The 12,800-nt window shown below is 40.5% G+C and overlaps 1 long non-coding RNA gene across 1 annotated transcript in view; it reads right to left on the reverse strand.

The window, feature by feature from the left end:
• Window positions 1-12,557: 12,557 nt before the first annotated feature.
• Window positions 12,558-12,800, reverse strand: part of LOC116687530 (uncharacterized) — a 7,280-nt gene continuing 7,037 nt past the window's right edge. The window contains exon 3 of the long non-coding RNA XR_004331580.1: window positions 12,558-12,570. This is a non-coding gene — a long non-coding RNA (uncharacterized LOC116687530). The remainder of the gene's footprint in view (window positions 12,571-12,800) is intronic.

Here is a 12,800-nt window from a genome sequence, read left to right on the forward strand (position 1 = left end):
TTTTTGTTTATTTTTATTCAAAGTAGTTGGCCAATAGAGGAATGTCTTTCCAACCCCTGCATCGAAATGGTGTCTTGAATTATGACCATGGCAACTAAGTGAGCATATGGATAATATTGGCCCCAGCAAGGCTCAAAGAGGCTGTAGCAGGACGCAGTGCTCCATCAATATCAGATTTTAAATTGGAAAAACGTTTGTGTCACAAGGGGGCCGGACCGACAGGGCTACTTGATGAATGGGCCGTCTTGGTGATTGATGTGGTCAAGGGGGAGCGGTCAGTAGGGAAAGATATGCTACACAGGTGTAAATATCAAGCTGTTTGCCTCTCATGCATAATGATACCAGGAAAAAGTGAGCACTAAGTACCCTTGACATGACCATTTTACGTCTTGCAGGTTAGACTTGAAGTCCACATCACAGTGACCCCTATTCAAATGGCTGTTTAACAACAACAACAGAAGAAGCCAGAGAACAGGGCAATGCAATCATTGCTCCATTTTAAATGCTTTTGTACCTGTGGGTAAACCAAAACACAAGTTCTTTCACATGAATCCTACATAACAGATTACATAAAGGCATATATTCTAAACCAAAGTTGAATGCTCCCACATACATATTCAGCACAATCACCGACACATACGTCTACAGTAGTAGCAATACATGGCCTTGCTAATTGGCTTTAGTTATGGGCATTTGCACTGCCATTTGACAATCTCAACACTTAATGCAATCCCAGGAGACTGTGATAGCATAACATTAGGGAAAGGCTTTATCATAGAGAGAGAGAGAGAGAGAGAGGAGCTGTAAATCAGGCATCTGAAACTCCATTAGCAATTCCAACCAGCAGAGAAGCCTGTGATTACTATGAGACCGGTTTGCTCTCTTCTTGCTGATAATGATGACTCTTTCAGATGCTGACACTGAATTGCAAAATGAAGCTATTATATTTTAGTACATTCAATGAAATAGTGATTGTAACATCACTGTCATGCATGCTTTTTCCCTCATATTTTTGTGTTGCATAATGAGATGAAAAGTACTAATACAAAATGAAATTGTAGTTGTAATGTGACCCAATTTTAGTGTTTAAAGCAGACGTGACACATACTATAATCTTGCTAACAATTCTGTATAATTTAAGAAAGTGAAACCTTAGGATTTGTTATCAAGGAGTAAAGGAGTTTTCCATCTCAGTGGTAAATCTTATCCCTTGTCAAGGGTCTTTTAATAAAATGGGACATTCATTGTTAATTAAATCCAGAATTCAGTAATATCATGAAGTAACAAGCAGAGAAAATCAGGTAGGTCTATATTACCTTATTTGTGCCTGCTGTGTTTAATACTAGCTCTTCTGTGCTTTTAATGACCATGAATTTGACCATGAATTTGTCATTCATAATCCAAATTATTATGCATTCCATTTTATTCCAATTTACAAATGTCCCCAATTAGTATTGTGCATTTGGTTCTTTGAAAGAAACTTGACCAGGAATGGCTATTGCCAATGCTGCAAGATGTTCTGCTCCCATTTATTTTAATAAATGAAACCTTTCCCATTTGAAGAGACCTTGAGCTACGTGCCAGTCTAGCTCAATGAATATTTACTTAGAAATTTGTTCATAAAGATATGGAAGTGTTAAAATTGGTAATTATCGTCTATATTTTATGGATGTAAAAAGACAAGTAGTTTTCTGCCATGCTGTGAGACTGCCTTGAGCTAAATGCTAATGTTGGCATGCTAACATGTCACAATGGCATGTTACGTGTTTACCATCTTATTTTGACCGCTAGCATTGTAACATTTGCTAATTAACAATAACAAAAGCGGAAGCTGATGGGAATGTCCTTAGTTTTGCACAACTTCATATATCAAGGTATTGTACATTGATAACTTAATCTGATGGTGGTACTAGTTTAAAGATCAGAGGATCACCCAAAACAATGACACTGTATCCAGAGGGAGGCTTAAACATATGAAGGAAATTTAATGGCAAAACTTACCTCGTGTTGATGGTAGAGGATACGTCATGGGGCCACCATTTTTTGTAGGATTCATCCTCTGGGCATTATGAATATCTGTACAAAATCCCATGTAAATCCATGCTGTAGTTGTAATGATATTACACCCACAAACAGCCAACCACTAGCCAAAGAGGAAGCACTTTTACCCATTTGCCATCCTGACAACCTAACTCATTGCATATTTTAAATCAAATTAAACATTATGGAAGAATTATAAAATGCTTTACCATATACTGAAACAAGTGTTCTTTCATCAATGAACACACAAAGCAAATAATTAACAATATGGCTATTTGGACAATTACAGGGTGCATAATAGTGAAGAAAAGTGGTGTTGCAAAATCCGGTTCAAACACTCATAGTAAAGCAGCTCAAGGGTTGCTTTGGAAATACAACTCCAGCTGGTGAAGTCAGACATGAGCTACTGAAAGGCATTGCTGTCTTGTAATATTATCAACATGCATAAAGCTACTTGCTTACTATCCCTGTGCTGTCAGCCCAGTGACAGAGGAAATCGGGAATGATGGCCACTGCCATTGTGGATGATTAAATGTGAATGAATGAGCACACACAGAGCTCCCACCATGCCGTGCTTTGTTGCTTTACCTTTCTCCCAATGGAATGGAGGCAGAGAGACTGCCACCAGGTATGCGTTACAATGAACAGTAATGAATGGAGGGGAGAGAAGAAAAGGGAACTGGACGAGAGAAAATGTGAGGATAGATGATTAACAGGGAGAATTAATAGATGTAGTGTAAAGAGAAAGGGGAAAAAAACACAGGTGTAGATGAGAACAGTGGGGCTGACAAAAGGGCCAGGCTCTTGTTAAATGACAGTTCTACAATGGTGATTGTGGTTCACAAAAACCCTGTGAAGAGATCGTTTCTGAATGACTCTCATCCAAATTATGCTTCCATTGTAAATTCCTGAAAAGGGATTCTACATGAGGAGTAAAATAGAGATAGCATGTGCATGCCTGTCTTTGCCCCATGACGTGGGACATGCCATCCCGTATAAACCATGGGACCTCATCTTAATATTTTTTGTAAATGAACTGAAAGCAAACTCCTTATTTTCAAATGCTACTGGTCATTGATTAAGCATATTTTAGCTGTGATTGACAGAATCAATACATACACAAATTGTAATGACAGCTCTGTGATCACAGGATGAGCCCTCGTACATAGCTTTCATTGACTTAGCTTCTTATCTCATTGCCTCAGCACAATACAAATGTACCATGCCATTGTTAAGCCAATTATCCGTCTATTCAAATTTATAAAAAGGCCCATATATTACTCCTGATCTAGCCAGTCCTTTGCTCTGTCATTATAGAGCCGGAATAATTATGGATATTGATCTTGGGTAGCAATGTGAAGTTATGATTGAAGAGTCTGTCCTTGTTGAAATATTCACCGGGCCCTGTACTTGTACCCTTTTCAGGAACCAACATGGATTTGTAAATTTGACCTCTCACTTAAAATCCTCCCCTGACCAGAGGCTATAAATTATATTGTACTGTTTTATTCAAATGCATTAATCAATCAACTTAAGTTACTGGTTACTTTAAAAACGAAAGAGTAACTACTGTTTTTTTTTTTCTCAACCTGGACACTGGCAGTTGTCCAGTCTGTATTTACCTTTACAAAAGTACTCATATTGCCACTGACAGGCTCAGATTAATATTCTGAATATAAAAGTGCCTGACAACATTATGGGAAGTACTTCTAAGGAAGTCAACCTTTCTGTTGAAGAGTAAGATCTTTTTTTTTTTAAACGTGAAATTGCGTTTGCTAAACCCACCAGACTCAATGTAAAAAAAACAACTAATTTTAGCATTGTAAAATACTCATCATTCAAGTCAACAGAAACAAAATAAAACTCAGAACAGCCATTCTTGGTTGTCTTTCCACTTTTCCAACCATCACAACTCTAGTTTTGTTTGAAATAAACACATAGTTAAGTTATTTACATAATAAAATATGTTAGCTCAATCTGGCTTTTTTAAATGGAGTCTGGCAGGTTTATTGCTAGCGACTTCAAAACTGAAGCATGTGCTATGAAGCAAGATTTGGCGTTAATGAGGTAGGTTCAGGTTCAATCCAGGGTTTTCTGTATCACTTGTTACCGGGTCAAATCGCTGTGGTAACTGCTCTGGAGCAGCTTATGTTAGAGAATAGACATCAACCTCTGTAAAAGCACCGCCTACTGACCAATCAGTATTCGACTGATACTTGATAACGGCATCACTGTTCTTAGACGATCAACTGGACCTCGGTGCGCGGAGAAAGGTGTGCTCATAAAAGTTAAAACATTTAGAGACAGACAACCCCGTTAACACTCTCTGAAGGGTATTTTTATAAAATATATATATATATATAGGTTTTTAGGGGAGGGATTTATGTATAGGCTATTCAATTCAATTTTATTTATAGTATCAATTCATAACAAGAGTTTCTCAACCACTTTACAGATAGACCACACTCCAGAATTTACAAGGACCCAACAGTTCTAGTAGTTTCCTCCAGAGCAAGCAACAGTGCGACAGTGGCGAGGAAAAACTTCCTTTTAGGCAGAAACCTCGGTCAGACCCGGGCTCTTGGTAGGCGTTGTCTGACGGGCCGGTTGGGGTTAGAATGAAAGTGGCAATAAAAATAGAAAAAAATTAGTAGTTTGTAGAAGTTCTTGTAGTAGTTCATGGCAAACAGACGCTGTGCGCATTAACGGCACAGCAGACGTAGCAGGGCACCGCATGTTGCAGTTGAACATGGTACTACAGAACGTGTAGCGGGACCATGGCGACAGCTGCTACCCTGATTTCGGAGCCTCTCTGATCCAGAACATGCTGGTGAAAAAAGAACAAGGACTCCGGGGAATGACTCCCCAAAATAGGTTAGTAACACGCATTTCTGGGACATGGATGCACATAATGAAAATAGAAAGATAGAGGAGATCGTGTATCAAAATAAGTCCCCAGCTGTCTAAAACTATTACAGCAAACCAAGAGAGACGAGGTAAAGAGAGCTCCAGCCCGGCCGGGCTAGAACTCTCCCCAACCGATCGGGCTGTATGCCAAGTCTCCCTTTAGTTCTATTATATTCTTGATTCTATGTATAAATCTGAAACTATGTGACTACACTACTCCCTAACAATATTCGATTCTATGCCCTAACTAGTGTATCAAATAAGTCCCAAGCTCTCTAAAACTATTATTACAACAAACCCAAGAGACAGGTAAAGAGAGCTCCAGCCCGGTCGGAACAGAACTCCCCCAACCGGATCGGGCTGTATGCCAAGTCTCCCTTTAGTTATATTATATGAAACATGTGACTACTACTACTCCCTAACAATATTCGATTCTAATTCAATTCAATTCAATTCAATTTTTTATAGTATCAATTCATAACAAGAATTATCTCAGACACTTTACAGATAGACCACACTCCGGAATTTACAAGGACCCAACAGTTTCTAGTTTCCTCCAGAGCAAGCAACAGTGCGACAGTGGCGAGGAAAAACTTCCTTTGGCAGAAACCTCGGTCAGACCCGGCGTCTTGGTAGGCGTGTCTGACGGCCTTTTGGGGTTAGAATGAAGAGTGGCAATAACAAAATAGAAAAATTAGTAGTTTGTAGCAGTTCTTTGTGGTAGTTCATGGCATAGCAGGACACTGTGCGGCACTACAAGGCAGAGCAGACGTAGCAGGACGTAGCAGGACGTACAGGGCACCACAGTGTAGCAGTTGAACATGCATCACAAAACGTGTAGCGGAACCATGCAATAGCTGCTACCTGCTTTTTCGAGCCCTCTCGATCCAAGGGAACATGCTGGGAAAAAAGAACATAAGGACTCCGGGGAATGACTCCCCAGAAATAGGTTAGTAACAAGCATTTCTGGACATGGATGCACATAAATGAAAAGATGGAAAGATAGAGGAGAGAGGAGCTCATTGTATCAAAATAAGTCCCCAGCTGTCTAAAACTATTACAACAAAACCAGAGAGACGAGGTAAAGAGGCTCCAGCCCCCGGGCCAAACTCTCCCCAACCGGATCGGGCTGTATGCCAAGTCTCCCTTTGGTTCTATTATATTCTTGATTATATGTTAGATAAATCTGAAAACTATGTGACTAGCTACTACTCCTAACAATATTCGATTCTATGCCCAACTAGTGTTCAAATAAGTCCCCAGCTGTCTAAAACTATTACAACAAAACCAAGAGAACAAGTAAAGAGAGCTCCAGCCCGGTCGGGCCAGAACTCTCCCCAACCGGATCGGGCTGTTGCCAAGTCTCCCTTTAGTTATATTATATGATAGATAAATCTGAAAACAATGTGACTAACTACTACTCCCTAACAATATTCGATCTCATGCCCTAACTATAAGCTTTATCAAAAAGGAAAGTCTTAAGCCTACTCTTAAATGTGGAGACGGTCTGCCTCCCGACCCAAACTGGAACCTGGTTCCACAGGAGAGGAGCTTGATAGCTGAACGCTCTGGCTCCTGTTTATTTTTAGAGACTCTAGAACCACCAGAAACCCTGCATTCTGGGAGCGTAGTTCTCTCCCAGGGTTTTAAGGTCCTATAAGCTCTTTAAGATAAGATGGAGCCTGACCATGAAGAGCTTTGTAGGTAGAAGAAGGATTTTAAATTCTATTCTAAATTTTACAGGAAGCCAATGCAGAGAACTAAAACAGGAGAAACGTGATCTCTTTTCCTGGTTCCTGTCAAACACGTGCCGCAGCATTCTGGATCAGCTGTAGAGTCTTTATGGATTTTTTTCGAGCAGCCTGATACAGAGAATTGCAGTAATCCAACCTAGAAGTAACAAATGCATGGACTAGTTTTTCTGCATCATTTTTAGACAGGATATTCCTGATTTTTGCAATATTATGTAGGTGAAAAAAGGCGATCCTTGAATTTTGCTTTAATGGGAATTAAAGGACATGTCCTGATCAAAGATGACTCCAAGATTCTTCACTGTGGTGCTGGAGGCCAGGTGATGCCATCCAGAGTAACTATATCTTTGGATAGTGCGTCACGAAGGTGCTTGGGACCGAGAGCAATAACTTCAGTTTTATCGGAGTTTAACATTAGAAATTACAGGTCATCCATTTTTAATATCTTGAAGGCCCGTTTGAAGTTTAGCTAACTGATTAGTTTCATCCGGCTTGATTGAAAGATATAATTGAGTATCATCTGCATAACAATAGTTTATGGATTGTTTCCTAATAATACTGCCTAAAGAAGCATATATAAAGTGAACAGGATTGGACCGAGCACAGATCCTTGTGGGACCCCATGACTACCGTTGGCGTGCACAGAGGATTCATCGTTACACATTACAACTGAGATCGATCTGATAATAGACTTAAACCAGCTTAGAGCAGTCCCTTTAATGCCAATTAAATGTTCCAATCTCTGTAATAAGATTAATGGTAATGGTATCAAATGCAGCGCTAAGATCTAATACACAAGTACAGAGATAAGTCCTTTGTCTGAAGCAATTAGGAGGTCATTAGTATTTTTCACAGTGCTGTCTCTGTGCTATGATGAACTCTAAATCCTGACTGAAAATCCAAATAAGCTGTTGCTATGCAAAGTCACACAGCTGTTTGGCGACTGCTTTCTCAAGAATCTTAGAGAAATGGAATTTGGATATAGGTCTATAGTTGGCTAAACATCTGGATCGGTTGGCTTTTTCAGAAGAGGTTTAATTACAGCTACTTTAAAGTGCTGTGGTACTAGCCTGTTAAAAAGACAAATTGATTATATTTGTAGTGAATGGTGACTAATGGTAAAACTTCTTTAAGTAGCCTAGTCGGGATGGGATCTAAGAGGCAGGTTGATGGCTTAGATGGAAATAATTGAATTAAATTGATAAAGATCAAGTGAAGCAAAGCAGTCAAAACATGTATCTGGTTTTACAGCTGTTTCTAAGGTTCCTGAGTTTAGAGATAAGTCAGTGCCAGTTAAAGGCAGGTCTTGGTGAATTTTGCTTCTAATAGTTATAATTTTATCATTGAAGAACCTCATAAAGTCGTTACTACTAAGAGCTATGGGAATACTTGGCTCAGTAGAGCTGTGACCTTCTGTTAGCCTGGCTACAGTACTGAAAAGAAACCTGGGGTTGTTCCTATTTTCCTCTATCAATGACGAGTAGTACGCTGCTCTGGCATTACGGAGGGCCTTCCTATACGTTTTAAGACTATCTTGCCAGGTTAAACGAGAATTTTCCAGTTTGGTGGAGCGCCAGATCTTCTCAAGTTTCCGCGATATTTGCTTTAATTTGCGAGTTTCAGTGTTATACCAGGAGCTAACCTTCTTTGTTTTTTTCTTCTTTTTAGAGGGGCAACAGAGTCTAAGTCATTCGTACGAGCCTGCTGCACTATCAACAAAATGATCGATTTGGGAGGGACTAATCATAGAGTCCTCCGTTACTTTGGGACTTGGTAATGATAAATGCTAACGGAATCGTATCCTTAATTTAGCTACAGCACTATCAGATAGACATCTGTTATAGATGTTTTGCCTAACGCGTGTAGTTCAGCAGTATAAACTCAAAAGTTATCAAACAGTGGTCAGATAGAGGGATTCTGTGGGAACACTATTAAATGTTCAATTTCAACACCATATACCAGACAAGATCGAGGGTGTGGTTAAAACGGTGAGTCGGTTTATGAACACTTTGAGAGAAGCCATGGAATCTAATAGAGAGATAAACGCAGTGCTAAGGCTATCATTCTCTCTCGTCCACATGATATTAAATCCCCTACAATAATAACTTTGTCCTTTTTTAGCACTAAGTTCGATAGAAACTCTGCAAATTCGGATAAAATTCAGAGTATGGCCAGGTGCTCGTACACTATAACAAAATGAACTGGTTGCATTGATTTCCAACTTGGGTGTGAAAGACTAAGAACAACTTCAAATGAGTTATAATTTAGTTTAGGTTTAGAGCTAATTAGTAGACTGGAATCAAAGATAGCTGCAACTCCACCTCCTCGGCCTGCGCCTCGAGGATGTGAGTATTAATATCTGGGGGTGGGACTCATTTAGACTAACATATTCTCCATTACTCAGCCGGTTTCAGTAAGACAAAATAAATCATATTAAATCTGATATTAATTCATTTACTAGTACCCCTTAGAGAGAGAGATCTGATGTTTAAGAGTCCACATTTAATTCTCCTATTCTTTTGAACTATTGCCTTGTGGTTTTAATTGTTATGAGGTTTTCATGCACAGCTCCTCTTCTGTTTACCTTTGATTAAATAATTTTAATGGTCGGGGGCAGACACCGTCACTATGGGATTTTTACTAGGTAACACCTGGAATAAAGGAGCAGAGAATGTGTTTAGACGGGGACTCTGCCTCCTGGTCCCAACTATGGATTGTCAAGGATTAGGTCCACCAATACACTGTCAATGTTTCTAGAAATGAGAGCTGCTCCAGTCCAAGTGGGATGAATCCCGTCTCTCCGAATCAGTCAGGTCTTCCCCAAAAGACTGCCGTGATCCACAAAGCCCACATCATTATCTGGACACCACCTCGATAGCCAGCGGCGAAATGACGACATGCGGCTATACGTTCATCGCTGGTTAGTTTGGCAGGTCCAGAATACTACTGTTCCGACATTGACTTCGCATTACACACCGATTCACATTAATCTTAGTACCCTCGATGCCGTAACCGGGAGTCTTAACGCCAACGGGAATAACAATCTTGCTGTATTTACGTTTACCTTAGCCAGCAGTTTCAGATAAACTCAACGTCGCCCGCTCTAGCCCCCGGATGCACTAACTACGGCTGCTGGCTTCGCTAACTTCACGTTTCTCAGAATGGAGCGGCCGATAACCAAGTTGGTTTCTCAGCGGGGGGGTTGCTGAGTGGGGAAAATCTGTTAGAAACGCTAACAGGCTGGTGGCGGTCCGACGTCTTGGAAAGCTACGCTATCTCTTCCTCGTCCTCGCACAGTAACCCGCCACTATGTCCTGGCTGCTCCGGAGTTCGCGGAGGACTACCAGATAACTCAGGCTCAGGCCGGCCCGTGCTGACTACCGGGGGGAGGTTAGCTACAGTAACTGAACGTGATCTGTCATGGTGCGGATCCAACTTCTAACTTACTAAGCCTCGCCTCCACGTCCAAAAATAAAAATGTGAAAAACAAGTTAAACTCACCGGTGAGTGAAATGGAGTTCTGACACCGTGGGTGGCAAAGTACACAGATTTGGCTCTGCTATCTCTCTCCTGTCTCTGTCGTTAGCAGAGAGCAGTCTACAATGCTTCCAGGGTAGCAGCTTCTCATTTTTACTGGCACCGACCATTGCTTTCACCAACAGATCACATCAGCTGTCGCTAATTGACGTTAAATCCAGGAGTTACTTGACAACAGGCCAACATTATACTTGTCTGTTGTCTAGTTGTAGTGCTCTCTGAAGGGCAGTGTCTATACTCAGCCAAAGATCTTTGGTGCAGGAAGAAGCTCCAGTCTCGCGTAACAACTCTTCAGCGGAGTTGCATTCCCACAGTTATACTTACATGTATATCAATAATATAAGCGTATGAACTTGATTGTTCAACCAGGATTTTTGGTATTTGGATGAAGATGAAGATATAGCTGTGGTCTTTCAATGTGTACTGTTGGCATATTTTAAAAGACTTTAGTCAGGATCAATGCCAACAAAATTTGATAGGAACATCCATGATAACTATGGCAGGCTAGTTGCGTCTTGGATTTGTCCACATGTTGAAGTGGGGCACATGGTAACAAAGTTTGGAAGGTCATGTTTTCTTCGAAGCTGCTTTTGTCAGAAATTGAAAAGCCATTGTTTAAAAAAAATAAAAATCATGAATACAAATCTGCCACCGTTATTATAAATGGCAGATATGCCGTTTCATAATGGGAAAACTTGACAGCCATGGCAACAACAATGAAGGGCACAGGGCTTGGTGTGTGTGTGTGTGTGTGTGTGTGTGTGTGTGTGTGTGTGTGTGTGTGTGTGTGTGTGTGTGTGTGTGTGTGTGTGTGTGTGTGTGTGTGTGTGTGTGTGTGTGTGTGTGTGTGTGTGTGTGTGTGTGTGTGTGTGTGTGTGTGTGTGTAAGTAAGTTCTCTTAAACTGACAAAATTTGCTCTTATTGCATTGTCTGCATTTCCTAGCTGCAAGGAGTGTCGAGATGAATTAAACCAAGGACAAAGTATATATGCATCGGCGCATTCTCTGAGATAACTCATAAGATCTCTACAAATTAAAAGAAGAGAAAAGGGATCACTGCTGCAAAGAAAACACCAGATATGCGGTCACTGTGCCAGTAATCTAAGAAACACAAAACTCTGACCTGCCTGAAGTGTCAATAACCTGGAATTTGTCCAATATTTGCACTGCGTGAGGTTGCTTGTTTGCCATAGCCCAGGTTAGGCCCGATTGACCTGGCAAGGTTTGTCATTTGTCTGATGGGGTGAAGAGTAAGAGTGAGATCCAGATCTATTTCTGGATCAGATCTGTGCCAGGGAGCACATAGGCTGGCATCTGTCCCCATCAGTGGCTAACTTCCTTGTATCTTATGCCCTTTTGTTTCTAGTATAAGAACCTTTCTGCATAGTCTCCCTCAAGTTTTGATTCTTCCATGTACTGTTTTACCGAATATTTTTGAGTTAATTTCTGTAAATAACAAAGGCGAAATCATAAGGTTGTAGAGCCAATCATTGTTTTTTTCTGTAAATGCGATACATGGGAGGGTTGAAAAAATTGTTGTATAGAGAGATGAGATCTATTGATCTCCAGGGCAATCCTATAGGCATTTACCTTTCTCTGTCAAACCTATTCATAGCACCATGTAAAAACGGCCACAAAGAAAGCCGTAATTAGAAATGAATGAAAAAGGGATTAGATTAGAAACTTGACAAACTCACTAAAAATATAACGGATATATCAGATATGATACAAAGAGAACTGAAACAAGAAAAAGGAACCTCAAAGATAAAAGATCCAATCCAGATGGGGGAAAGTGTATTCCAATTCCTATATTTTCACCACATCCTCGTACAGGGAGAGCCCCATCTGTGTTCACTCATAACAATGTACAGAATAGAAATCTATCCTCCTCCCTGTGGCTTCCTCTCTCCTTCTGCTAACAGCATGATAAAGCAGCTCTCCCCATGGCAGACTGCTTGTGTAGCACGGCTTGCTCTCGGCCCCTAGGCTGTCAGGCATGAGCCAGGGCAACATGGATACTGACAGGAAGAGGAATTTATTGCTTCACTTCAGTGCCTTTTGCCAGCTCCATATTCCCTACTGGTCATTTAATGGGAAATGGTGATGAAAATATTGAATGACACAAGTAAGTACTCTTAGGTAGATGACTTAAAATATTTATATTGGAGGTCCCCTACTGTGTTGGTACTACCGAAGTTGGAGCTTTAAACATCCTAAGGAGAGAGATGGCAATTTAGAGACCTCTGCTAAGATGTGAGTCAGCCTCTAAGAATCCTGCTCATTAGTCAGATTCAAAAGCACAGCGTTTTTAAATACGGAGCCAGTCAAACATTGCACTACAACCTTATTATATTGCCGGATGACTTATTTTAGGCTAAATATTAAAGAGCCTTAAAAGTCCCATGACATGGTGCTCTTTGGATTATTTTATGTAGACCTTATTGGTCCCCTAATACTGTATCTGAAGTCTCTTTTATACTGACCATAGGGGTCCCCTAATACCATATCTGAAGTCTATTTTCCAAAATTCAGCCTTGGTGCAGAATTACAGCCACTAGAGCCAGTC

This window comes from Etheostoma spectabile, chromosome 4 (assembly GCF_008692095.1).
Source record: "Etheostoma spectabile isolate EspeVRDwgs_2016 chromosome 4, UIUC_Espe_1.0, whole genome shotgun sequence".
Lineage (NCBI taxonomy): Eukaryota > Metazoa > Chordata > Actinopteri > Perciformes > Percidae > Etheostoma > Etheostoma spectabile.